The sequence below is a fragment of the Diplotaxodon limnothrissa genome, linkage group LG3 (genome assembly GCF_057381915.1).
Source record: "Diplotaxodon limnothrissa isolate DT_005_m linkage group LG3, D_limnothrissa_male_GT1.1, whole genome shotgun sequence".
Classification (NCBI taxonomy): domain Eukaryota; kingdom Metazoa; phylum Chordata; class Actinopteri; order Cichliformes; family Cichlidae; genus Diplotaxodon; species Diplotaxodon limnothrissa.
Window position 1 is genome coordinate 42,309,978 of NC_140598.1, and position 23,225 is coordinate 42,333,202.

The 23,225-nt window shown below is 44.2% G+C and overlaps 15 non-coding genes across 15 annotated transcripts; all 15 read right to left on the bottom strand.

Moving 5' to 3' along the window:
• Nucleotides 1-1,010: 1,010 nt before the first annotated feature.
• On the bottom strand, nt 1,011-1,092 carry trnal-aag (transfer RNA leucine (anticodon AAG)). The gene has a single exon. It is a non-coding gene; the product is annotated as a tRNA-Leu (tRNA).
• A 3,247-nt stretch (nt 1,093-4,339) lies between these two features.
• On the bottom strand, nt 4,340-4,421 carry trnal-uag (transfer RNA leucine (anticodon UAG)). The gene has a single exon. It is a non-coding gene; the product is annotated as a tRNA-Leu (tRNA).
• Nucleotides 4,422-4,994: 573 nt separating this feature from the next.
• trnae-uuc (transfer RNA glutamic acid (anticodon UUC)) lies at nt 4,995-5,066 on the bottom strand. Its single transcript has one exon. It is a non-coding gene; the product is annotated as a tRNA-Glu (tRNA).
• Nucleotides 5,067-5,539: 473 nt separating this feature from the next.
• trnal-aag (transfer RNA leucine (anticodon AAG)) lies at nt 5,540-5,621 on the bottom strand. The gene has a single exon. It is a non-coding gene; the product is annotated as a tRNA-Leu (tRNA).
• A 3,242-nt stretch (nt 5,622-8,863) lies between these two features.
• Nucleotides 8,864-8,945, bottom strand: trnal-uag (transfer RNA leucine (anticodon UAG)). The gene has a single exon. It is a non-coding gene; the product is annotated as a tRNA-Leu (tRNA).
• Nucleotides 8,946-9,518: 573 nt separating this feature from the next.
• trnae-uuc (transfer RNA glutamic acid (anticodon UUC)) lies at nt 9,519-9,590 on the bottom strand. The gene has a single exon. It is a non-coding gene; the product is annotated as a tRNA-Glu (tRNA).
• A 473-nt stretch (nt 9,591-10,063) lies between these two features.
• Nucleotides 10,064-10,145, bottom strand: trnal-aag (transfer RNA leucine (anticodon AAG)). The gene has a single exon. It is a non-coding gene; the product is annotated as a tRNA-Leu (tRNA).
• A 3,242-nt stretch (nt 10,146-13,387) lies between these two features.
• trnal-uag (transfer RNA leucine (anticodon UAG)) lies at nt 13,388-13,469 on the bottom strand. The gene has a single exon. It is a non-coding gene; the product is annotated as a tRNA-Leu (tRNA).
• A 573-nt stretch (nt 13,470-14,042) lies between these two features.
• On the bottom strand, nt 14,043-14,114 carry trnae-uuc (transfer RNA glutamic acid (anticodon UUC)). The gene has a single exon. It is a non-coding gene; the product is annotated as a tRNA-Glu (tRNA).
• A 473-nt stretch (nt 14,115-14,587) lies between these two features.
• trnal-aag (transfer RNA leucine (anticodon AAG)) lies at nt 14,588-14,669 on the bottom strand. The gene has a single exon. It is a non-coding gene; the product is annotated as a tRNA-Leu (tRNA).
• A 3,247-nt stretch (nt 14,670-17,916) lies between these two features.
• trnal-uag (transfer RNA leucine (anticodon UAG)) lies at nt 17,917-17,998 on the bottom strand. Its single transcript has one exon. It is a non-coding gene; the product is annotated as a tRNA-Leu (tRNA).
• Nucleotides 17,999-18,571: 573 nt separating this feature from the next.
• trnae-uuc (transfer RNA glutamic acid (anticodon UUC)) lies at nt 18,572-18,643 on the bottom strand. The gene has a single exon. It is a non-coding gene; the product is annotated as a tRNA-Glu (tRNA).
• A 473-nt stretch (nt 18,644-19,116) lies between these two features.
• On the bottom strand, nt 19,117-19,198 carry trnal-aag (transfer RNA leucine (anticodon AAG)). Its single transcript has one exon. It is a non-coding gene; the product is annotated as a tRNA-Leu (tRNA).
• A 3,284-nt stretch (nt 19,199-22,482) lies between these two features.
• trnal-uag (transfer RNA leucine (anticodon UAG)) lies at nt 22,483-22,564 on the bottom strand. The gene has a single exon. It is a non-coding gene; the product is annotated as a tRNA-Leu (tRNA).
• A 573-nt stretch (nt 22,565-23,137) lies between these two features.
• On the bottom strand, nt 23,138-23,209 carry trnae-uuc (transfer RNA glutamic acid (anticodon UUC)). The gene has a single exon. It is a non-coding gene; the product is annotated as a tRNA-Glu (tRNA).
• Between the last annotated feature and the right edge of the window lie 16 nt (nt 23,210-23,225).

A 23,225-nucleotide genomic window follows, 5' to 3' on the forward strand; every position in this document is an offset into this window, starting at 1 on the left:
GTGGTAGACTTCCGCAGGCACAAGCATTCTCCACTGCAACCACTGAACATCCAAGGTATGGACATTGAGGCTGTGGACAGCTACAGGTACCTTGGTGTTCATCTGAACAATAGACTGGACTGGACTCATAACTCAGACGCCCTCTACAGGAAAGGGCAGAGCAGGCTGTACCTGCTGCGGAGACTCAGGTCGTTTGGAGTGGAGGGCCCACTCCTGAAGACCTTCTATGACTCTGTTGTGGCTTCTGCTATCTTTTATGGCGTGGTCTGCTGGGGCGGCAGCATCTCTGCTGGGGACAGGAAGAGACTGAACAGGGTGATCCGAAGGGCCAGCTCTGTTCTAGGATGCCCTCTGGACCCAGTGGAGGTGGTGAGTGACAGGAGAACGGCGGCTAAGCTGTCATCCCTGTTGGACAACATCTCCCACCCCATGCAGCAGACTGTGACAGCACTGAGCAGCTCCTTCAGTGGGAGACTGCGGCACCCACGGTGTGGGACGGAGAGATTTCGCAGGTCTTTCCTCCCCACTGCTGTCAGACTCCATAATAAAGACTTTAACTGATCAAGCACACACATCCATACATATGCAATAATACTAAGTGCAATAATCCTTCTGTCATCGTTGTATTTTTACTCAGTTGTATATAGTATTTGTATTTGTATTCTATTTTTATCTTATTGTATATTTATTTTATTTTATTCTACTGTATATAGTATTTTATTTTATTCTATTCTGTACAGTTGTGTACTGTATTTATTCTTATTGTATTCTAATTTTTGCCTCATAACTTTTGCACTGTCCACTTCCTGCTGTGACAAAACAAATTCCCCACGTGTGGGACTAATAAAGGTTATCTTATCTTATCACCCTGGTTTGGAAGAATTGCTCTTGATGGGTTTCCTGCATGTTTGGACTTGACAGACATTCTATAACAGATTTGATTTCCACTGCAGCCCTTACAATTTATTGGTAAGGCATGGAAGAAACAAAACTTTGCCGCTAGAACACTATGGCAGCAGTGGGATTCGAACCCACGCCTCCGAAGAGACTGGAGCCTTAATCCAGCACCTTAGACCGCTCGGTCATGCTACCAATGCGAGTAAGGACCTCATCGCAAAAATCTAGATAGTAAAACTTGAAAAGTGCAGCACAAAATAGAAGCCCAGAACATTCAGTGATGCTCTTGCTGTTTTAGAAAAACATGTTTAATACTTGCCTGAATGTTTTTGGATACAATAGCATCTGCCTGCCCTGGTTAAACTCTTATTGCAGCAATAGGATTTCAACCCACATGTGTGAGGAGCCTGGAGTCTTAACCCAGATCCTTAGACCACACAATCTAACACCTTACAATGCGGTGGACTTGAAGCACACTTGAGTAGCCACTAACCAGTCAGTGTTGACACTGTGAATAAAAATATATGAAACACCTGCACATTGTAAATGACTTTTGCAAAAGAATTTCTTTTATTCATGTATTAATCGCATTATTATAAAAACAAACAATATCCTGCTCACTCTTCTGTTAATCTTCTTCTCCACTGATGCCTTACAAAAGCCGAAGCTATTGTTGCCTATCTGTACTTCAACATCATTAGTGAAAGGTCAAAATGACTGACCATGAGAGACGTGAGACCGTCTCTGGAAGGCTCTGATTCTTCTATTGAAGTTGGACTTGAAGTGGATTGGACTTGAGAGTTTTATTTCTTGAACATCTGTAAATTGTATTCAACAGATATTAACTGAAATGGAACTAGGGCAAGAGCATAGTCTCATGTAACACACACTCGTGTTACATTTGTACCACAAGGTAACCAAGTAAGTTATTACAAAGATATTCCTATTTACAACGATGGGCTAGGGAAAGGTAGTAATGAGAGTATTTAAAAAGAAGTATCAAAAGTTAACCCTGTATTCCTGAGAATTCTTTTAGAATGTTTCGAATTCACAAGAGCTATTTTAGGATTTTTGAGAGTTCTATTAGAATGTTCCAGATTCCTGAGCGTTCTTAGACTGTTCCAGATTCCTGAGAATTCTTTTAGAATGTTTCGAATTCACAAGAGCTATTTTAGGATTTTTGAGAGTTCTATTGGAATGTTCCAGATTCCTGAGAATCCTTTTAGGATGTTCCAAATTCCTCCAAATAATTCTCAATGACACATTGCAACACCAAGTTTTATTATAGTCACACATTGCAATAGAGTTTTCTGGGTAATTGACCAAGTCTGGTGGCATTACCTCCAAAGCTTATAGAAGTTTCTGCTAACAGCAGCTACATTGTCAGGAACAGCACCTACCAACAGATATCCTCAACAGCTCACCTCACTATCATAACCGAGCAATATTATTGTCAAATGTTGATGTTATTCACCTACAAAAACTCCTGGCTGTCCGTTGCTGTCATGGGGTGCGGAGGGTTAAATAGCAGCGCACATCTGAAAATAGCTTAACATACTCATGGTCCCTTTGTGGTTGTATAATACCTTGGTGCCACTGGATTTCAGCATGTCTCTCACACTCATACTGGTAACAGATGGTATCTCAGGATGTTTGAGGGAAGCATTCACACACAAAGGACCCAGAGTGGGGGGAGGAGTCTTTTGTCTCCTTCTCCACTGTAAGAGGTGGCAAGGGAGTGTGAAACTTTCTTTGGGGGTGGGGGTACCAAAGGTGTGAAAACAGCTGTGTACTGCCTTTAGTTCCTGTAAGAGGTATGTAACTGAAGGCCATGCTAGACTCAGTTAGGGACTCTGCCCATCGTCTGCCCCGCAATGATGCATTCCTTCACCAAGCTTGGCTTCTGTTCTTGTTATTATTAAAGAATGTTAGCTACCACTGACCGCTTGTCTGGAGGCTTTATTGAATGGAAAACTTGCACAACACCTAACATCATGGAGACCGCTGGAAGCACTGTGAGAATCATGTTCTTTGATTTCTCCAGTGCCTTCAACACCATTCTTCCCTCGGTTCTAAAGGATAAGCTGGAGAACTCTGGAGTGGACCATCACCTCACTACCTGGATCCTGGACTACCTCACCGACCGACCACAGTATGTGAGGACTCAGGGCTGTGTGTCGGACAGGGTCGTCTGCAGTACGGGGGCCCCACAGGGAACGGTTCTGGCTCCGTTCCTCTTCACCATCTACACTGCAGACTTCTCCCACAATTCCACCCAGTGCTTCCTGCAGAAGTTCTCTGATGACTCTGCAATAGTCGGCCTCATCACTGATGGGGACGACAAGGAGTACAGAGGTCTGACCCAAGACTTTGTGGACTGGTGCCAGCTGAACTACCTCCAGATCAACGCCAGTAAAACCAAGGAACTGGTGGTAGACTTCCGCAGGCACAAGCATTCTCCACTGCAACCACTGAACATCCAAGGTATGGACATTGAGGCTGTGGACAGCTACAGGTACCTTGGTGTTCATCTGAACAATAGACTGGACTGGACTCATAACTCAGACGCCCTCTACAGGAAAGGGCAGAGCAGGCTGTACCTGCTGCGGAGACTCAGGTCGTTTGGAGTGGAGGGCCCACTCCTGAAGACCTTCTATGACTCTATTGTGGCTTCTGCTATCTTTTATGGCGTGGTCTGCTGGGGCGGCAGCATCTCTGCTGGGGACAGGAAGAGACTGAACAGGGTGATCCGAAGGGCCAGCTCTGTTCTAGGATGCCCTCTGGACCCAGTGGAGGTGGTGAGTGACAGGAGAACGGCGGCTAAGCTGTCATCCCTGTTGGACAACATCTCCCACCCCATGCAGCAGACTGTGACAGCACTGAGCAGCTCCTTCAGTGGGAGACTGCGGCACCCACGGTGTGGGACGGAGAGATTTCGCAGGTCTTTCCTCCCCACTGCTGTCAGACTCCATAATAAAGACTTTAACTGATCAAGCACACACATCCATACATATGCAATAATACTAAGTGCAATAATCCTTCTGTCATCGTTGTATTTTTACTCAGTTGTATATAGTATTTGTATTTGTATTCTATTTTTATCTTATTGTATATTTATTTTATTTTATTCTACTGTATATAGTATTTTATTTTATTCTATTCTGTACAGTTGTGTACTGTATTTATTCTTATTGTATTCTAATTTTTGCCTCATAACTTTTGCACTGTCCACTTCCTGCTGTGACAAAACAAATTCCCCACGTGTGGGACTAATAAAGGTTATCTTATCTTATCTTATCACCCTGGTTTGGAAGAATTGCTCTTGATGAAATTCCTGCTTGATTGTACTTGACAGACATTCTGTAACAGATTTGAGTTCCACTGCAGCCCTTACAATTTATTGGTAGGGGATGGAAGAAACACGAAAAGAACCTGAAGACTATGGCAGCAGTGGGATTCGAACCCACGCCTCCGAAGAGACTGGAGCCTAAATCCAGCACCTTAGACCGCTCGGTCATGCTACCATTGCGAGTGAGGACCTCATCGCAAAACTCTAGACAGTAAAACTTGAAAAAGTGCAGCACAAAATAGGAGCTCAGAACATTCAGTGATGCTCTTACTGTTGTAGAAAAACATGTTTAATACTTTTTGGACACAAAAACATCTGCCTGTCCTGGTTAAAACCTGTTCATCAACCCTGATTAACAATGGGCTCTTGGCTCAGTTTCATCATTGTCCATATGCAACTTGTCATAAGCACTGATCAACAGGCAGGATCACCATTCACAGAGAGTCAAGGAAGGGTTCCAATCACAGCATTGTAAGATGGCAAGAGACGTACCCTTAATGCACCCACCCTTGTTTCAAAGAAGCTCATTTGATTTTCACATAAACAGCCACCTTGACTCGCCGCTCATAATTGCAGGCCTGCTTGTGTACATCCTCATCACTGAAGACTGTACAGTCCCGATCTGAACCGTTATGCCATGTGCTTAGCCTTACCTGATGTTTGCCTTCAGCCAACAACTTTGCCCTATGTAATCCATCGTGGGATTAACACAAAGAACACATTGGCTTGTGGGCACATTAAAGACATGTTCCCATACCGGGAGTTGAACCCGGGTCGCCTGGGTGAAAACCAGGAATCTTAACCGCTAGACCATATGGGATTGGGTTGGTAATGCGCCACTGTCGTGCTCGTGCTGCTGGGTTAGAACCAGGCATTCTAGCCGCTAGACCATATGGGACTGCTCCACTGTCATGAAATCAAGGATACTCTTGTCACTCTGCAGCCTTGGTGAGACCAACATAGCAGCACCTTAATCAATTCTCCAGCAGTTGCAGGTTCTGCTCAAAAGCACATTACAAGGGAGTGGACTGGACTTGAAGCACACTTGAGTGGCATGTGGGAAAGTCCACTAACCAGTCAGTGATGAGACCATGAACAAAAAGACATGAAAAACATGCAAGTTGTAAATGACTTTACAGCACGTGCCTAATGTGGTTTGGAAGAATTGCTCCTGATGGGTTTCCTGCATGTTTGGACTTGACAGACATTCTATAACAGATTTGATTTCCACTGCAGCCCTTACAATTTATTGGTAAGGCATGGAAGAAACAAAACTTTGCCGCTAGAACACTATGGCAGCAGTGGGATTCGAACCCACGCCTCCGAAGAGACTGGAGCCTTAATCCAGCACCTTAGACCGCTCGGTCATGCTACCAATGCGAGTAAGGACCTCATCGCAAAAATCTAGATAGTAAAACTTGAAAAGTGCAGCACAAAATAGAAGCCCAGAACATTCAGTGATGCTCTTGCTGTTTTAGAAAAACATGTTTAATACTTGCCTGAATGTTTTTGGATACAATAGCATCTGCCTGCCCTGGTTAAACTCTTATTGCAGCAATAGGATTTCAACCCACATGTGTGAGGAGCCTGGAGTCTTAACCCAGATCCTTAGACCACACAATCTAACACCTTACAATGCGGTGGACTTGAAGCACACTTGAGTAGCCACTAACCAGTCAGTGTTGACACTGTGAATAAAAATATATGAAACACCTGCACATTGTAAATGACTTTTGCAAAAGAATTTCTTTTATTCATGTATTAATCGCATTATTATAAAAACAAACAATATCCTGCTCACTCTTCTGTTAATCTTCTTCTCCACTGATGCCTTACAAAAGCCGAAGCTATTGTTGCCTATCTGTACTTCAACATCATTAGTGAAAGGTCAAAATGACTGACCATGAGAGACGTGAGACCGTCTCTGGAAGGCTCTGATTCTTCTATTGAAGTTGGACTTGAAGTGGATTGGACTTGAGAGTTTTATTTCTTGAACATCTGTAAATTGTATTCAACAGATATTAACTGAAATGGAACTAGGGCAAGAGCGTAGTCTCATGTAACACACACTCGTGTTACATTTGTACCACAAGGTAACCAAGTAAGTTATTACAAAGATATTCCTATTTACAACGATGGGCTAGGGAAAGGTAGTAATGAGAGTATTTAAAAAGAAGTATCAAAAGTTAACCCTGTATTCCTGAGAATTCTTTTAGAATGTTTCGAATTCACAAGAGCTATTTTAGGATTTTTGAGAGTTCTATTAGAATGTTCCAGATTCCTGAGCGTTCTTAGACTGTTCCAGATTCCTGAGAATTCTTTTAGAATGTTTCGAATTCACAAGAGCTATTTTAGGATTTTTGAGAGTTCTATTGGAATGTTCCAGATTCCTGAGAATCCTTTTAGGATGTTCCAAATTCCTCCAAATAATTCTCAATGACACATTGCAACACCAAGTTTTATTATAGTCACACATTGCAATAGAGTTTTCTGGGTAATTGACCAAGTCTGGTGGCATTACCTCCAAAGCTTATAGAAGTTTCTGCTAACAGCAGCTACATTGTCAGGAACAGCACCTACCAACAGATATCCTCAACAGCTCACCTCACTATCATAACCGAGCAATATTATTGTCAAATGTTGATGTTATTCACCTACAAAAACTCCTGGCTGTCCGTTGCTGTCATGGGGTGCGGAGGGTTAAATAGCAGCGCACATCTGAAAATAGCTTAACATACTCATGGTCCCCTTGTGGTTGTATAATACCTTGGTGCCACTGGATTTCAGCATGTCTCTCACACTCATACTGGTAACAGATGGTATCTCAGGATGTTTGAGGGAAGCATTCACACATAAAGGACCCAGAGTGGGGGGAGGAGTCTTTTGTCTCCTTCTCCACTGTAAGAGGTGGCAAGGGAGTGTGAAACTTTCTTTGGGGGTGGGGGTACCAAAGGTGTGAAAACAGCTGTGTACTGCCTTTAGTTCCTGTAAGAGGTATGTAACTGAAGGCCATGCTAGACTCAGTTAGGGACTCTGCCCATCGTCTGCCCCGCAATGATGCATTCCTTCACCAAGCTTGGCTTCTGTTCTTGTTATTATTAAAGAATGTTAGCTACCACTGACCGCTTGTCTGGAGGCTTTATTGAATGGAAAACTTGCACAACACCTAACATCATGGAGACCGCTGGAAGCACTGTGAGAATCATGTTCTTTGATTTCTCCAGTGCCTTCAACACCATTCTTCCCTCGGTTCTAAAGGATAAGCTGGAGAACTCTGGAGTGGACCATCACCTCACTACCTGGATCCTGGACTACCTCACCGACCGACCACAGTATGTGAGGACTCAGGGCTGTGTGTCGGACAGGGTCGTCTGCAGTACGGGGGCCCCACAGGGAACGGTTCTGGCTCCGTTCCTCTTCACCATCTACACTGCAGACTTCTCCCACAATTCCACCCAGTGCTTCCTGCAGAAGTTCTCTGATGACTCTGCAATAGTCGGCCTCATCACTGATGGGGACGACAAGGAGTACAGAGGTCTGACCCAAGACTTTGTGGACTGGTGCCAGCTGAACTACCTCCAGATCAACGCCAGTAAAACCAAGGAACTGGTGGTAGACTTCCGCAGGCACAAGCATTCTCCACTGCAACCACTGAACATCCAAGGTATGGACATTGAGGCTGTGGACAGCTACAGGTACCTTGGTGTTCATCTGAACAATAGACTGGACTGGACTCATAACTCAGACGCCCTCTACAGGAAAGGGCAGAGCAGGCTGTACCTGCTGCGGAGACTCAGGTCGTTTGGAGTGGAGGGCCCACTCCTGAAGACCTTCTATGACTCTGTTGTGGCTTCTGCTATCTTTTATGGCGTGGTCTGCTGGGGCGGCAGCATCTCTGCTGGGGACAGGAAGAGACTGAACAGGGTGATCCGAAGGGCCAGCTCTGTTCTAGGATGCCCTCTGGACCCAGTGGAGGTGGTGAGTGACAGGAGAACGGCGGCTAAGCTGTCATCCCTGTTGGACAACATCTCCCACCCCATGCAGCAGACTGTGACAGCACTGAGCAGCTCCTTCAGTGGGAGACTGCGGCACCCACGGTGTGGGACGGAGAGATTTCGCAGGTCTTTCCTCCCCACTGCTGTCAGACTCCATAATAAAGACTTTAACTGATCAAGCACACACATCCATACATATGCAATAATACTAAGTGCAATAATCCTTCTGTCATCGTTGTATTTTTACTCAGTTGTATATAGTATTTGTATTTGTATTCTATTTTTATCTTATTGTATATTTATTTTATTTTATTCTACTGTATATAGTATTTTATTTTATTCTATTCTGTACAGTTGTGTACTGTATTTATTCTTATTGTATTCTAATTTTTGCCTCATAACTTTTGCACTGTCCACTTCCTGCTGTGACAAAACAAATTTCCCACGTGTGGGACTAATAAAGGTTATCTTATCTTATCACCCTGGTTTGGAAGAATTGCTCTTGATGAGATTCCTGCTTGATTGTACTTGACAGACATTCTGTAACAGATTTGAGTTCCACTGCAGCCCTTACAATTTATTGGTAGGGGATGGAAGAAACACGAAAAGAACCTGAAGACTATGGCAGCAGTGGGATTCGAACCCACGCCTCCGAAGAGACTGGAGCCTAAATCCAGCACCTTAGACCGCTCGGTCATGCTACCATTGCGAGTGAGGACCTCATCGCAAAACTCTAGACAGTAAAACTTGAAAAAGTGCAGCACAAAATAGGAGCTCAGAACATTCAGTGATGCTCTTACTGTTGTAGAAAAACATGTTTAATACTTTTTGGACACAAAAACATCTGCCTGTCCTGGTTAAAACCTGTTCATCAACCCTGATTAACAATGGGCTCTTGGCTCAGTTTCATCATTGTCCATATGCAACTTGTCATAAGCACTGATCAACAGGCAGGATCACCATTCACAGAGAGTCAAGGAAGGGTTCCAATCACAGCATTGTAAGATGGCAAGAGACGTACCCTTAATGCACCCACCCTTGTTTCAAAGAAGCTCATTTGATTTTCACATAAACAGCCACCTTGACTCGCCGCTCATAATTGCAGGCCTGCTTGTGTACATCCTCATCACTGAAGACTGTACAGTCCCGATCTGAACCGTTATGCCATGTGCTTAGCCTTACCTGATGTTTGCCTTCAGCCAACAACTTTGCCCTATGTAATCCATCGTGGGATTAACACAAAGAACACATTGGCTTGTGGGCACATTAAAGACATGTTCCCATACCGGGAGTTGAACCCGGGTCGCCTGGGTGAAAACCAGGAATCCTAACCGCTAGACCATATGGGATTGGTTTGGTAATGCGCCACTGTCGTGCTCGTGCTGCTGGGTTAGAACCAGGCATTCTAGCCGCTAGACCATATGGGACTGCTCCACTGTCATGAAATCAAGGATACTCTTGTCACTCTGCAGCCTTGGTGAGACCAACATAGCAGCACCTTAATCAATTCTCCAGCAGTTGCAGGTTCTGCTCAAAAGCACATTACAAGGGAGTGGACTGGACTTGAAGCACACTTGAGTGGCATGTGGGAAAGTCCACTAACCAGTCAGTGATGAGACCATGAACAAAAAGACATGAAAAACATGCAAGTTGTAAATGACTTTACAGCACGTGCCTAATGTGGTTTGGAAGAATTGCTCCTGATGGGTTTCCTGCATGTTTGGACTTGACAGACATTCTATAACAGATTTGATTTCCACTGCAGCCCTTACAATTTATTGGTAAGGCATGGAAGAAACAAAACTTTGGCGCTAGAACACTATGGTAGCAGTGGGATTCGAACCCACGCCTCCGAAGAGACTGGAGCCTTAATCCAGCACCTTAGACCGCTCGGTCATGCTACCAATGCGAGTAAGGACCTCATCGCAAAAATCTAGATAGTAAAACTTGAAAAGTGCAGCACAAAATAGAAGCCCAGAACATTCAGTGATGCTCTTGCTGTTTTAGAAAAACATGTTTAATACTTGCCTGAATGTTTTTGGATACAATAGCATCTGCCTGCCCTGGTTAAACTCTTATTGCAGCAATAGGATTTCAACCCACATGTGTGAGGAGCCTGGAGTCTTAACCCAGATCCTTAGACCACACAATCTAACACCTTACAATGCGGTGGACTTGAAGCACACTTGAGTAGCCACTAACCAGTCAGTGTTGACACTGTGAATAAAAATATATGAAACACCTGCACATTGTAAATGACTTTTGCAAAAGAATTTCTTTTATTCATGTATTAATCGCATTATTATAAAAACAAACAATATCCTGCTCACTCTTCTGTTAATCTTCTTCTCCACTGATGCCTTACAAAAGCCGAAGCTATTGTTGCCTATCTGTACTTCAACATCATTAGTGAAAGGTCAAAATGACTGACCATGAGAGACGTGAGACCGTCTCTGGAAGGCTCTGATTCTTCTATTGAAGTTGGACTTGAAGTGGATTGGACTTGAGAGTTTTATTTCTTGAACATCTGTAAATTGTATTCAACAGATATTAACTGAAATGGAACTAGGGCAAGAGCATAGTCTCATGTAACACACACTCATGTTACATTTGTACCACAAGGTAACCAAGTAAGTTATTACAAAGATATTCCTATTTACAACGATGGGCTAGGGAAAGGTAGTAATGAGAGTATTTAAAAAGAAGTATCAAAAGTTAACCCTGTATTCCTGAGAATTCTTTTAGAATGTTTCGAATTCACAAGAGCTATTTTAGGATTTTTGAGAGTTCTATTAGAATGTTCCAGATTCCTGAGCGTTCTTAGACTGTTCCAGATTCCTGAGAATTCTTTTAGAATGTTTCGAATTCACAAGAGCTATTTTAGGATTTTTGAGAGTTCTATTGGAATGTTCCAGATTCCTGAGAATCCTTTTAGGATGTTCCAAATTCCTCCAAATAATTCTCAATGACACATTGCAACACCAAGTTTTATTATAGTCACACATTGCAATAGAGTTTTCTGGGTAATTGACCAAGTCTGGTGGCATTACCTCCAAAGCTTATAGAAGTTTCTGCTAACAGCAGCTACATTGTCAGGAACAGCACCTACCAACAGATATCCTCAACAGCTCACCTCACTATCATAACCGAGCAATATTATTGTCAAATGTTGATGTTATTCACCTACAAAAACTCCTGGCTGTCCGTTGCTGTCATGGGGTGCGGAGGGTTAAATAGCAGCGCACATCTGAAAATAGCTTAACATACTCATGGTCCCTTTGTGGTTGTATAATACCTTGGTGCCACTGGATTTCAGCATGTCTCTCACACTCATACTGGTAACAGATGGTATCTCAGGATGTTTGAGGGAAGCATTCACACATAAAGGACCCAGAGTGGGGGGAGGAGTCTTTTGTCTCCTTCTCCACTGTAAGAGGTGGCAAGGGAGTGTGAAACTTTCTTTGGGGGTGGGGGTACCAAAGGTGTGAAAACAGCTGTGTACTGCCTTTAGTTCCTGTAAGAGGTATGTAACTGAAGGCCATGCTAGACTCAGTTAGGGACTCTGCCCATCGTCTGCCCCGCAATGATGCATTCCTTCACCAAGCTTGGCTTCTGTTCTTGTTATTATTAAAGAATGTTAGCTACCACTGACCGCTTGTCTGGAGGCTTTATTGAATGGAAAACTTGCACAACACCTAACATCATGGAGACCGCTGGAAGCACTGTGAGAATCATGTTCTTTGATTTCTCCAGTGCCTTCAACACCATTCTTCCCTCGGTTCTAAAGGATAAGCTGGAGAACTCTGGAGTGGACCATCACCTCACTACCTGGATCCTGGACTACCTCACCGACCGACCACAGTATGTGAGGACTCAGGGCTGTGTGTCGGACAGGGTCGTCTGCAGTACGGGGGCCCCACAGGGAACGGTTCTGGCTCCGTTCCTCTTCACCATCTACACTGCAGACTTCTCCCACAATTCCACCCAGTGCTTCCTGCAGAAGTTCTCTGATGACTCTGCAATAGTCGGCCTCATCACTGATGGGGACGACAAGGAGTACAGAGGTCTGACCCAAGACTTTGTGGACTGGTGCCAGCTGAACTACCTCCAGATCAACGCCAGTAAAACCAAGGAACTGGTGGTAGACTTCCGCAGGCACAAGCATTCTCCACTGCAACCACTGAACATCCAAGGTATGGACATTGAGGCTGTGGACAGCTACAGGTACCTTGGTGTTCATCTGAACAATAGACTGGACTGGACTCATAACTCAGACGCCCTCTACAGGAAAGGGCAGAGCAGGCTGTACCTGCTGCGGAGACTCAGGTCGTTTGGAGTGGAGGGCCCACTCCTGAAGACCTTCTATGACTCTGTTGTGGCTTCTGCTATCTTTTATGGCGTGGTCTGCTGGGGCGGCAGCATCTCTGCTGGGGACAGGAAGAGACTGAACAGGGTGATCCGAAGGGCCAGCTCTGTTCTAGGATGCCCTCTGGACCCAGTGGAGGTGGTGAGTGACAGGAGAACGGCGGCTAAGCTGTCATCCCTGTTGGACAACATCTCCCACCCCATGCAGCAGACTGTGACAGCACTGAGCAGCTCCTTCAGTGGGAGACTGCGGCACCCACGGTGTGGGACGGAGAGATTTCGCAGGTCTTTCCTCCCCACTGCTGTCAGACTCCATAATAAAGACTTTAACTGATCAAGCACACACATCCATACATATGCAATAATACTAAGTGCAATAATCCTTCTGTCATCGTTGTATTTTTACTCAGTTGTATATAGTATTTGTATTTGTATTCTATTTTTATCTTATTGTATATTTATTTTATTTTATTCTACTGTATATAGTATTTTATTTTATTCTATTCTGTACAGTTGTGTACTGTATTTATTCTTATTGTATTCTAATTTTTGCCTCATAACTTTTGCACTGTCCACTTCCTGCTGTGACAAAACAAATTTCCCACGTGTGGGACTAATAAAGGTTATCTTATCTTATCACCCTGGTTTGGAAGAATTGCTCTTGATGAGATTCCTGCTTGATTGTACTTGACAGACATTCTGTAACAGATTTGAGTTCCACTGCAGCCCTTACAATTTATTGGTAGGGGATGGAAGAAACACGAAAAGAACCTGAAGACTATGGCAGCAGTGGGATTCGAACCCACGCCTCCGAAGAGACTGGAGCCTAAATCCAGCACCTTAGACCGCTCGGTCATGCTACCATTGCGAGTGAGGACCTCATCGCAAAACTCTAGACAGTAAAACTTGAAAAAGTGCAGCACAAAATAGAAGCTCAGAACATTCAGTGATGCTCTTACTGTTGTAGAAAAACATGTTTAATACTTTTTGGACACAAAAACATCTGCCTGTCCTGGTTAAAACCTGTTCATCAACCCTGATTAACAATGGGCTCTTGGCTCAGTTTCATCATTGTCCATATGCAACTTGTCATAAGCACTGATCAACAGGCAGGATCACCATTCACAGAGAGTCAAGGAAGGGTTCCAATCACAGCATTGTAAGATGGCAAGAGACGTACCCTTAATGCACCCACCCTTGTTTCAAAGAAGCTCATTTGATTTTCACATAAACAGCCACCTTGACTCGCCGCTCATAATTGCAGGCCTGCTTGTGTACATCCTCATCACTGAAGACTGTACAGTCCCGATCTGAACCGTTATGCCATGTGCTTAGCCTTACCTGATGTTTGCCTTCAGCCAACAACTTTGCCCTATGTAATCCATCGTGGGATTAACACAAAGAACACATTGGCTTGTGGGCACATTAAAGACATGTTCCCATACCGGGAGTTGAACCCGGGTCGCCTGGGTGAAAACCAGGAATCCTAACCGCTAGACCATATGGGATTGGTTTGGTAATGCGCCACTGTCGTGCTCGTGCTGCTGGGTTAGAACCAGGCATTCTAGCCGCTAGACCATATGGGACTGCTCCACTGTCATGAAATCAAGGATACTCTTGTCACTCTGCAGCCTTGGTGAGACCAACATAGCAGCACCTTAATCAATTCTCCAGCAGTTGCAGGTTCTGCTCAAAAGCACATTACAAGGGAGTGGACTGGACTTGAAGCACACTTGAGTGGCATGTGGGAAAGTCCACTAACCAGTCAGTGATGAGACCATGAACAAAAAGACATGAAAAACATGCAAGTTGTAAATGAATTTACAGCACGTGCCTAATGTGGTTTGGAAGAATTGCTCCTGATGGGTTTCCTGCATGTTTGGACTTGACAGACATTCTATAACAGATTTGATTTCCACTGCAGCCCTTACAATTTATTGGTAAGGCATGGAAGAAACAAAACTTTGCCGCTAGAACACTATGGCAGCAGTGGGATTCGAACCCACGCCTCCGAAGAGACTGGAGCCTTAATCCAGCACCTTAGACCGCTCGGTCATGCTACCAATGCGAGTAAGGACCTCATCGCAAAAATCTAGATAGTAAAACTTGAAAAGTGCAGCACAAAATAGAAGCCCAGAACATTCAGTGATGCTCTTGCTGTTTTAGAAAAACATGTTTAATACTTGCCTGAATGTTTTTGGATACAATAGCATCTGCCTGCCCTGGTTAAACTCTTATTGCAGCAATAGGATTTCAACCCACATGTGTGAGGAGCCTGGAGTCTTAACCCAGATCCTTAGACCACACAATCTAACACCTTACAATGCGGTGGACTTGAAGCACACTTGAGTAGCCACTAACCAGTCAGTGTTGACACTGTGAATAAAAATATATGAAACACCTGCACATTGTAAATGACTTTTGCAAAAGAATTTCTTTTATTCATGTATTAATCGCATTATTATAAAAACAAACAATATCCTGCTCACTCTTCTGTTAATCTTCTTCTCCACTGATGCCTTACAAAAGCCGAAGCTATTGTTGCCTATCTGTACTTCAACATCATTAGTGAAAGGTCAAAATGACTGACCATGAGAGACGTGAGACCGTCTCTGGAAGGCTCTGATTCTTCTATTGAAGTTGGACTTGAAGTGGATTGGACTTGAGAGTTTTATTTCTTGAACATCTGTAAATTGTATTCAACAGATATTAACTGAAATGGAACTAGGGCAAGAGCGTAGTCTCATGTAACACACACTCGTGTTACATTTGTACCACAAGGTAACCAAGTAAGTTATTACAAAGATATTCCTATTTACAACGATGGGCTAGGGAAAGGTAGTAATGAGAGTATTTAAAAAGAAGTATCAAAAGTTAACCCTGTATTCCTGAGAATTCTTTTAGAATGTTTCGAATTCACAAGAGCTATTTTAGGATTTTTGAGAGTTCTATTAGAATGTTCCAGATTCCTGAGCGTTCTTAGACTGTTCCAGATTCCTGAGAATTCTTTTAGAATGTTTCGAATTCACAAGAGCTATTTTAGGATTTTTGAGAGTTCTATTGGAATGTTCCAGATTCCTGAGAATCCTTTTAGGATGTTCCAAATTCCTCCAAATAATTCTCAATGACACATTGCAACACCAAGTTTTATTATAGTCACACATTGCAATAGAGTTTTCTGGGTAATTGACCAAGTCTGGTGGCATTACCTCCAAAGCTTATAGAAGTTTCTGCTAACAGCAGCTACATTGTCAGGAACAGCACCTACCAACAGATATCCTCAACAGCTCACCTCACTATCATAACCGAGCAATATTATTGTCAAATGTTGATGTTATTCACCTACAAAAACTCCTGGCTGTCCGTTGCTGTCATGGGGTGCGGAGGGTTAAATAGCAGCGCACATCTGAAAATAGCTTAACATACTCATGGTCCCTTTGTGGTTGTATAATACCTTGGTGCCACTGGATTTCAGCATGTCTCTCACACTCATACTGGTAACAGATGGTATCTCAGGATGTTTGAGGGAAGCATTCACACATAAAGGACCCAGAGTGGGGGGAGGAGTCTTTTGTCTCCTTCTCCACTGTAAGAGGTGGCAAGGGAGTGTGAAACTTTCTTTGGGGGTGGGGGTACCAAAGGTGTGAAAACAGCTGTGTACTGCCTTTAGTTCCTGTAAGAGGTATGTAACTGAAGGCCATGCTAGACTCAGTTAGGGACTCTGCCCATCGTCTGCCCCGCAATGATGCATTCCTTCACCAAGCTTGGCTTCTGTTCTTGTTATTATTAAAGAATGTTAGCTACCACTGACCGCTTGTCTGGAGGCTTTATTGAATGGAAAACTTGCACAACACCTAACATCATGGAGACCGCTGGAAGCACTGTGAGAATCATGTTCTTTGATTTCTCCAGTGCCTTCAACACCATTCTTCCCTCGGTTCTAAAGGATAAGCTGGAGAACTCTGGAGTGGACCATCACCTCACTACCTGGATCCTGGACTACCTCACCGACCGACCACAGTATGTGAGGACTCAGGGCTGTGTGTCGGACAGGGTCGTCTGCAGTACGGGGGCCCCACAGGGAACGGTTCTGGCTCCGTTCCTCTTCACCATCTACACTGCAGACTTCTCCCACAATTCCACCCAGTGCTTCCTGCAGAAGTTCTCTGATGACTCTGCAATAGTCGGCCTCATCACTGATGGGGACGACAAGGAGTACAGAGGTCTGACCCAAGACTTTGTGGACTGGTGCCAGCTGAACTACCTCCAGATCAACGCCAGTAAAACCAAGGAACTGGTGGTAGACTTCCGCAGGCACAAGCATTCTCCACTGCAACCACTGAACATCCAAGGTATGGACATTGAGGCTGTGGACAGCTACAGGTACCTTGGTGTTCATCTGAACAATAGACTGGACTGGACTCATAACTCAGACGCCCTCTACAGGAAAGGGCAGAGCAGGCTGTACCTGCTGCGGAGACTCAGGTCGTTTGGAGTGGAGGGCCCACTCCTGAAGACCTTCTATGACTCTGTTGTGGCTTCTGCTATCTTTTATGGCGTGGTCTGCTGGGGCGGCAGCATCTCTGCTGGGGACAGGAAGAGACTGAACAGGGTGATCCGAAGGGCCAGCTCTGTTCTAGGATGCCCTCTGGACCCAGTGGAGGTGGTGAGTGACAGGAGAACGGCGGCTAAGCTGTCATCCCTGTTGGACAACATCTCCCACCCCATGCAGCAGACTGTGACAGCACTGAGCAGCTCCTTCAGTGGGAGACTGCGGCACCCACGGTGTGGGACGGAGAGATTTCGCAGGTCTTTCCTCCCCACTGCTGTCAGACTCCATAATAAAGACTTTAACTGATCAAGCACACACATCCATACATATGCAATAATACTAAGTGCAATAATCCTTCTGTCATCGTTGTATTTTTACTCAGTTGTATATAGTATTTGTATTTGTATTCTATTTTTATCTTATTGTATATTTATTTTATTTTATTCTACTGTATATAGTATTTTATTTTATTCTATTCTGTACAGTTGTGTACTGTATTTATTCTTATTGTATTCTAATTTTTGCCTCATAACTTTTGCACTGTCCACTTCCTGCTGTGACAAAACAAATTTCCCACGTGTGGGACTAATAAAGGTTATCTTATCTTATCTTATCACCCTGGTTTGGAAGAATTGCTCTTGATGAGATTCCTGCTTGATTGTACTTGACAGACATTCTGTAACAGATTTGAGTTCCACTGCAGCCCTTACAATTTATTGGTAGGGGATGGAAGAAACACGAAAAGAACCTGAAGACTATGGCAGCAGTGGGATTCGAACCCACGCCTCCGAAGAGACTGGAGCCTAAATCCAGCACCTTAGACCGCTCGGTCATGCTACCATTGCGAGTGAGGACCTCATCGCAAAACTCTAGACAGTAAAACTTGAAAAAGTGCAGCACAAAATAGGAGCTCAGAACATTCAGTGATGCTCTTACTGTTGTAGAAAAACATGTTTAATACTTTTTTGACACAAAAACATCTGCCTGTCCTGGTTAAAACCTGTTCATCAACCCTGATTAACAATGGGCTCTTGGCTCAGTTTCATCATTGTCCATATGCAACTTGTCATAAGCACTGATCAACAGGCAGGATCACCATTCACAGAGAGTCAAGGAAGGGTTCCAATCACAGCATTGTAAGATGGCAAGAGACGTACCCTTAATGCACCCACCCTTGTTTCAAAGAAGCTCATTTGATTTTCACATAAACAGCCACCTTGACTCGCCGCTCATAATTGCAGGCCTGCTTGTGTACATCCTCATCACTGAAGACTGTACAGTCCCGATCTGAACCGTTATGCCATGTGCTTAGCCTTACCTGATGTTTGCCTTCAGCCAACAACTTTGCCCTATGTAATCCATCGTGGGATTAACACAAAGAACACATTGGCTTGTGGGCACATTAAAGACATGTTCCCATACCGGGAGTTGAACCCGGGTCGCCTGGGTGAAAACCAGGAATCCTAACCGCTAGACCATATGGGATTGGTTTGGTAATGCGCCACTGTCGTGCTCGTGCTGCTGGGTTAGAACCAGGCATTCTAGCCGCTAGACCATATGGGACTGCTCCACTGTCATGAAATCAAGGATACTCTTGTCACTCTGCAGCCTTGGTGAGACCAACATAGCAGCACCTTAATCAATTCTCCAGCAGTTGCAGGTTCTGCTCAAAAGCACATTACAAGGGAGTGGACTGGACTTGAAGCACACTTGAGTGGCATGTGGGAAAGTCCACTAACCAGTCAGTGATGAGACCATGAACAAAAAGACATGAAAAACATGCAAGTTGTAAATGACTTTACAGCACGTGCCTAATGTGGTTTGGAAGAATTGCTCCTGATGGGTTTCCTGCATGTTTGGACTTGACAGACATTCTATAACAGATTTGATTTCCACTGCAGCCCTTACAATTTATTGGTAAGGCATGGAAGAAACAAAACTTTGCCGCTAGAACACTATGGCAGCAGTGGGATTCGAACCCACGCCTCCGAAGAGACTGGAGCCTTAATCCAGCACCTTAGACCGCTCGGTCATGCTACCAATGCGAGTAAGGACCTCATCGCAAAAATCTAGATAGTAAAACTTGAAAAGTGCAGCACAAAATAGAAGCCCAGAACATTCAGTGATGCTCTTGCTGTTTTAGAAAAACATGTTTAATACTTGCCTGAATGTTTTTGGATACAATAGCATCTGCCTGCCCTGGTTAAACTCTTATTGCAGCAATAGGATTTCAACCCACATGTGTGAGGAGCCTGGAGTCTTAACCCAGATCCTTAGACCACACAATCTAACACCTTACAATGCGGTGGACTTGAAGCACACTTGAGTAGCCACTAACCAGTCAGTGTTGACACTGTGAATAAAAATATATGAAACACCTGCACATTGTAAATGACTTTTGCAAAAGAATTTCTTTTATTCATGTATTAATCGCATTATTATAAAAACAAACAATATCCTGCTCACTCTTCTGTTAATCTTCTTCTCCACTGATGCCTTACAAAAGCCGAAGCTATTGTTGCCTATCTGTACTTCAACATCATTAGTGAAAGGTCAAAATGACTGACCATGAGAGACGTGAGACCGTCTCTGGAAGGCTCTGATTCTTCTATTGAAGTTGGACTTGAAGTGGATTGGACTTGAGAGTTTTATTTCTTGAACATCTGTAAATTATATTCAACAGATATTAACTGAAATGGAACTAGGGCAAGAGCGTAGTCTCATGTAACACACACTCGTGTTACATTTGTACCACAAGGTAACCAAGTAAGTTATTACAAAGATATTCCTATTTACAACGATGGGCTAGGGAAAGGTAGTAATGAGAGTATTTAAAAAGAAGTATCAAAAGTTAACCCTGTATTCCTGAGAATTCTTTTAGAATGTTTCGAATTCACAAGAGCTATTTTAGGATTTTTGAGAGTTCTATTAGAATGTTCCAGATTCCTGAGCGTTCTTAGACTGTTCCAGATTCCTGAGAATTCTTTTAGAATGTTTCGAATTCACAAGAGCTATTTTAGGATTTTTGAGAGTTCTATTGGAATGTTCCAGATTCCTGAGAATCCTTTTAGGATGTTCCAAATTCCTCCAAATAATTCTCAATGACACATTGCAACACCAAGTTTTATTATAGTCACACATTGCAATAGAGTTTTCTGGGTAATTGACCAAGTCTGGTGGCATTACCTCCAAAGCTTATAGAAGTTTCTGCTAACAGCAGCTACATTGTCAGGAACAGCACCTACCAACAGATATCCTCAACAGCTCACCTCACTATCATAACCGAGCAATATTATTGTCAAATGTTGATGTTATTCACCTACAAAAACTCCTGGCTGTCCGTTGCTGTCATGGGGTGCGGAGGGTTAAATAGCAGCGCACATCTGAAAATAGCTTAACATACTCATGGTCCCTTTGTGGTTGTATAATACCTTGGTGCCACTGGATTTCAGCATGTCTCTCACACTCATACTGGTAACAGATGGTATCTCAGGATGTTTGAGGGAAGCATTCACACATAAAGGACCCAGAGTGGGGGGAGGAGTCTTTTGTCTCCTTCTCCACTGTAAGAGGTGGCAAGGGAGTGTGAAACTTTCTTTGGGGGTGGGGGTACCAAAGGTGTGAAAACAGCTGTGTACTGCCTTTAGTTCCTGTAAGAGGTATGTAACTGAAGGCCATGCTAGACTCAGTTAGGGACTCTGCCCATCGTCTGCCCCGCAATGATGCATTCCTTCACCAAGCTTGGCTTCTGTTCTTGTTATTATTAAAGAATGTTAGCTACCACTGACCGCTTGTCTGGAGGCTTTATTGAATGGAAAACTTGCACAACACCTAACATCATGGAGACCGCTGGAAGCACTGTGAGAATCATGTTCTTTGATTTCTCCAGTGCCTTCAATTTGATTGAATTTTATTGTTTTGCCTTTGGGGTGGCACCTGGGGTGGCCAGTCTGGTTGGGGGGGTGGCCTGTGCCCCCCCAGGCCACCCCGCTGTACACGCCATTGATCCTGGACTACCTCACCGACCGACCACAGTATGTAAGGACTCAGGGCTGTGTGTCGGACAGGGTCGTCTGCAGTACGGGGGCCCCACAGGGAACGGTTCTGGCTCCGTTCCTCTTCACCATCTACACTGCAGACTTCTCCCACAATTCCACCCAGTGCTTCCTGCAGAAGTTCTCTGATGACTCTGCAATAGTCGGCCTCATCACTGATGGGGACGACAAGGAGTACAGAGGTCTGACCCAAGACTTTGTGGACTGGTGCCAGCTGAACTACCTCCAGATCAATGCCAGTAAAACCAAGGAACTGGTGGTAGACTTCCGCAGGCACAAGCATTCTCCACTGCAACCACTGAACATCCAAGGTATGGACATTGAGGCTGTGGACAGCTACAGGTACCTTGGTGTTCATCTGAACAATAGACTGGACTGGACTCATAACTCAGACGCCCTCTACAGGAAAGGGCAGAGCAGGCTGTACCTGCTGCGGAGACTCAGGTCGTTTGGAGTGGAGGGCCCACTCCTGAAGACCTTCTATGACTCTGTTGTGGCTTCTGCTATCTTTTATGGCGTGGTCTGCTGGGGCGGCAGCATCTCTGCTGGGGACAGGAAGAGACTGAACAGGGTGATCCGAAGGGCCAGCTCTGTTCTAGGATGCCCTCTGGACCCAGTGGAGGTGGTGAGTGACAGGAGAACGGCGGCTAAGCTGTCATCCCTGTTGGACAACATCTCCCACCCCATGCAGCAGACTGTGACAGCACTGAGCAGCTCCTTCAGTGGGAGACTGCGGCACCCACGGTGTGGGACGGAGAGATTTCGCAGGTCTTTCCTCCCCACTGCTGTCAGACTCCATAATAAAGACTTTAACTGATCAAGCACACACATCCATACATATGCAATAATACTAAGTGCAATAATCCTTCTGTCATCGTTGTATTTTTACTCAGTTGTTTAAAGTATTTGTATTTGTATTCTATTTTTATCTTATTGTATATTTATTTTATTTTATTCTACTGTATATAGTATTTTATTTTATTCTATTCTGTACAGTTGTGTACTGTATTTATTCTTATTGTATTCTAATTTTTGCCTCATAACTTTTGCACTGTCCACTTCCTGCTGTGACAAAACAAATTTCCCACGTGTGGGACTAATAAAGGTTATCTTATCTTATCTTATCACCCTGGTTTGGAAGAATTGCTCTTGATGAGATTCCTGCTTGATTGTACTTGACAGACATTCTGTAACAGATTTGAGTTCCACTGCAGCCCTTACAATTTATTGGTAGGGGATGGAAGAAACACGAAAAGAACCTGAAGACTATGGCAGCAGTGGGATTCGAACCCACGCCTCCGAAGAGACTGGAGCCTAAATCCAGCACCTTAGACCGCTCGGTCATGCTACCATTGCGAGTGAGGACCTCATCGCAAAACTCTAGACAGTAAAACTTGAAAAAGTGCAGCACAAAATAGGAGCTCAGAACATTCAGTGATGCTCTTACTGTTGTAGAAAAACATGTTTAATACTTTTTGGACACAAAAACATCTGCCTGTCCTGGTTAAAACCTGTTCATCAACCCTGATTAACAATGGGCTCTTGGCTCAGTTTCATCATTGTCCATATGCAACTTGTCATAAGCACTGATCAACAGGCAGGATCACCATTCACAGAGAGTCAAGGAAGGGTTCCAATCACAGCATTGTAAGATGGCAAGAGACGTACCCTTAATGCACCCACCCTTGTTTCAAAGAAGCTCATTTGATTTTCACATAAACAGCCACCTTGACTCGCCGCTCATAATTGCAGGCCTGCTTGTGTACATCCTCATCACTGAAGACTGTACAGTCCCGATCTGAACCGTTATGCCATGTGCTTAGCCTTACCTGATGTTTGCCTTCAGCCAACAACTTTGCCCTATGTAATCCATCGTGGGATTAACACAAAGAACACATTGGCTTGTGGGCACATTAAAGACATGTTCCCATACCGGGAGTTGAACCCGGGTCGCCTGGGTGAAAACCAGGAATCCTAACCGCTAGACCATATGGGATTGGTTTGGTAATGCG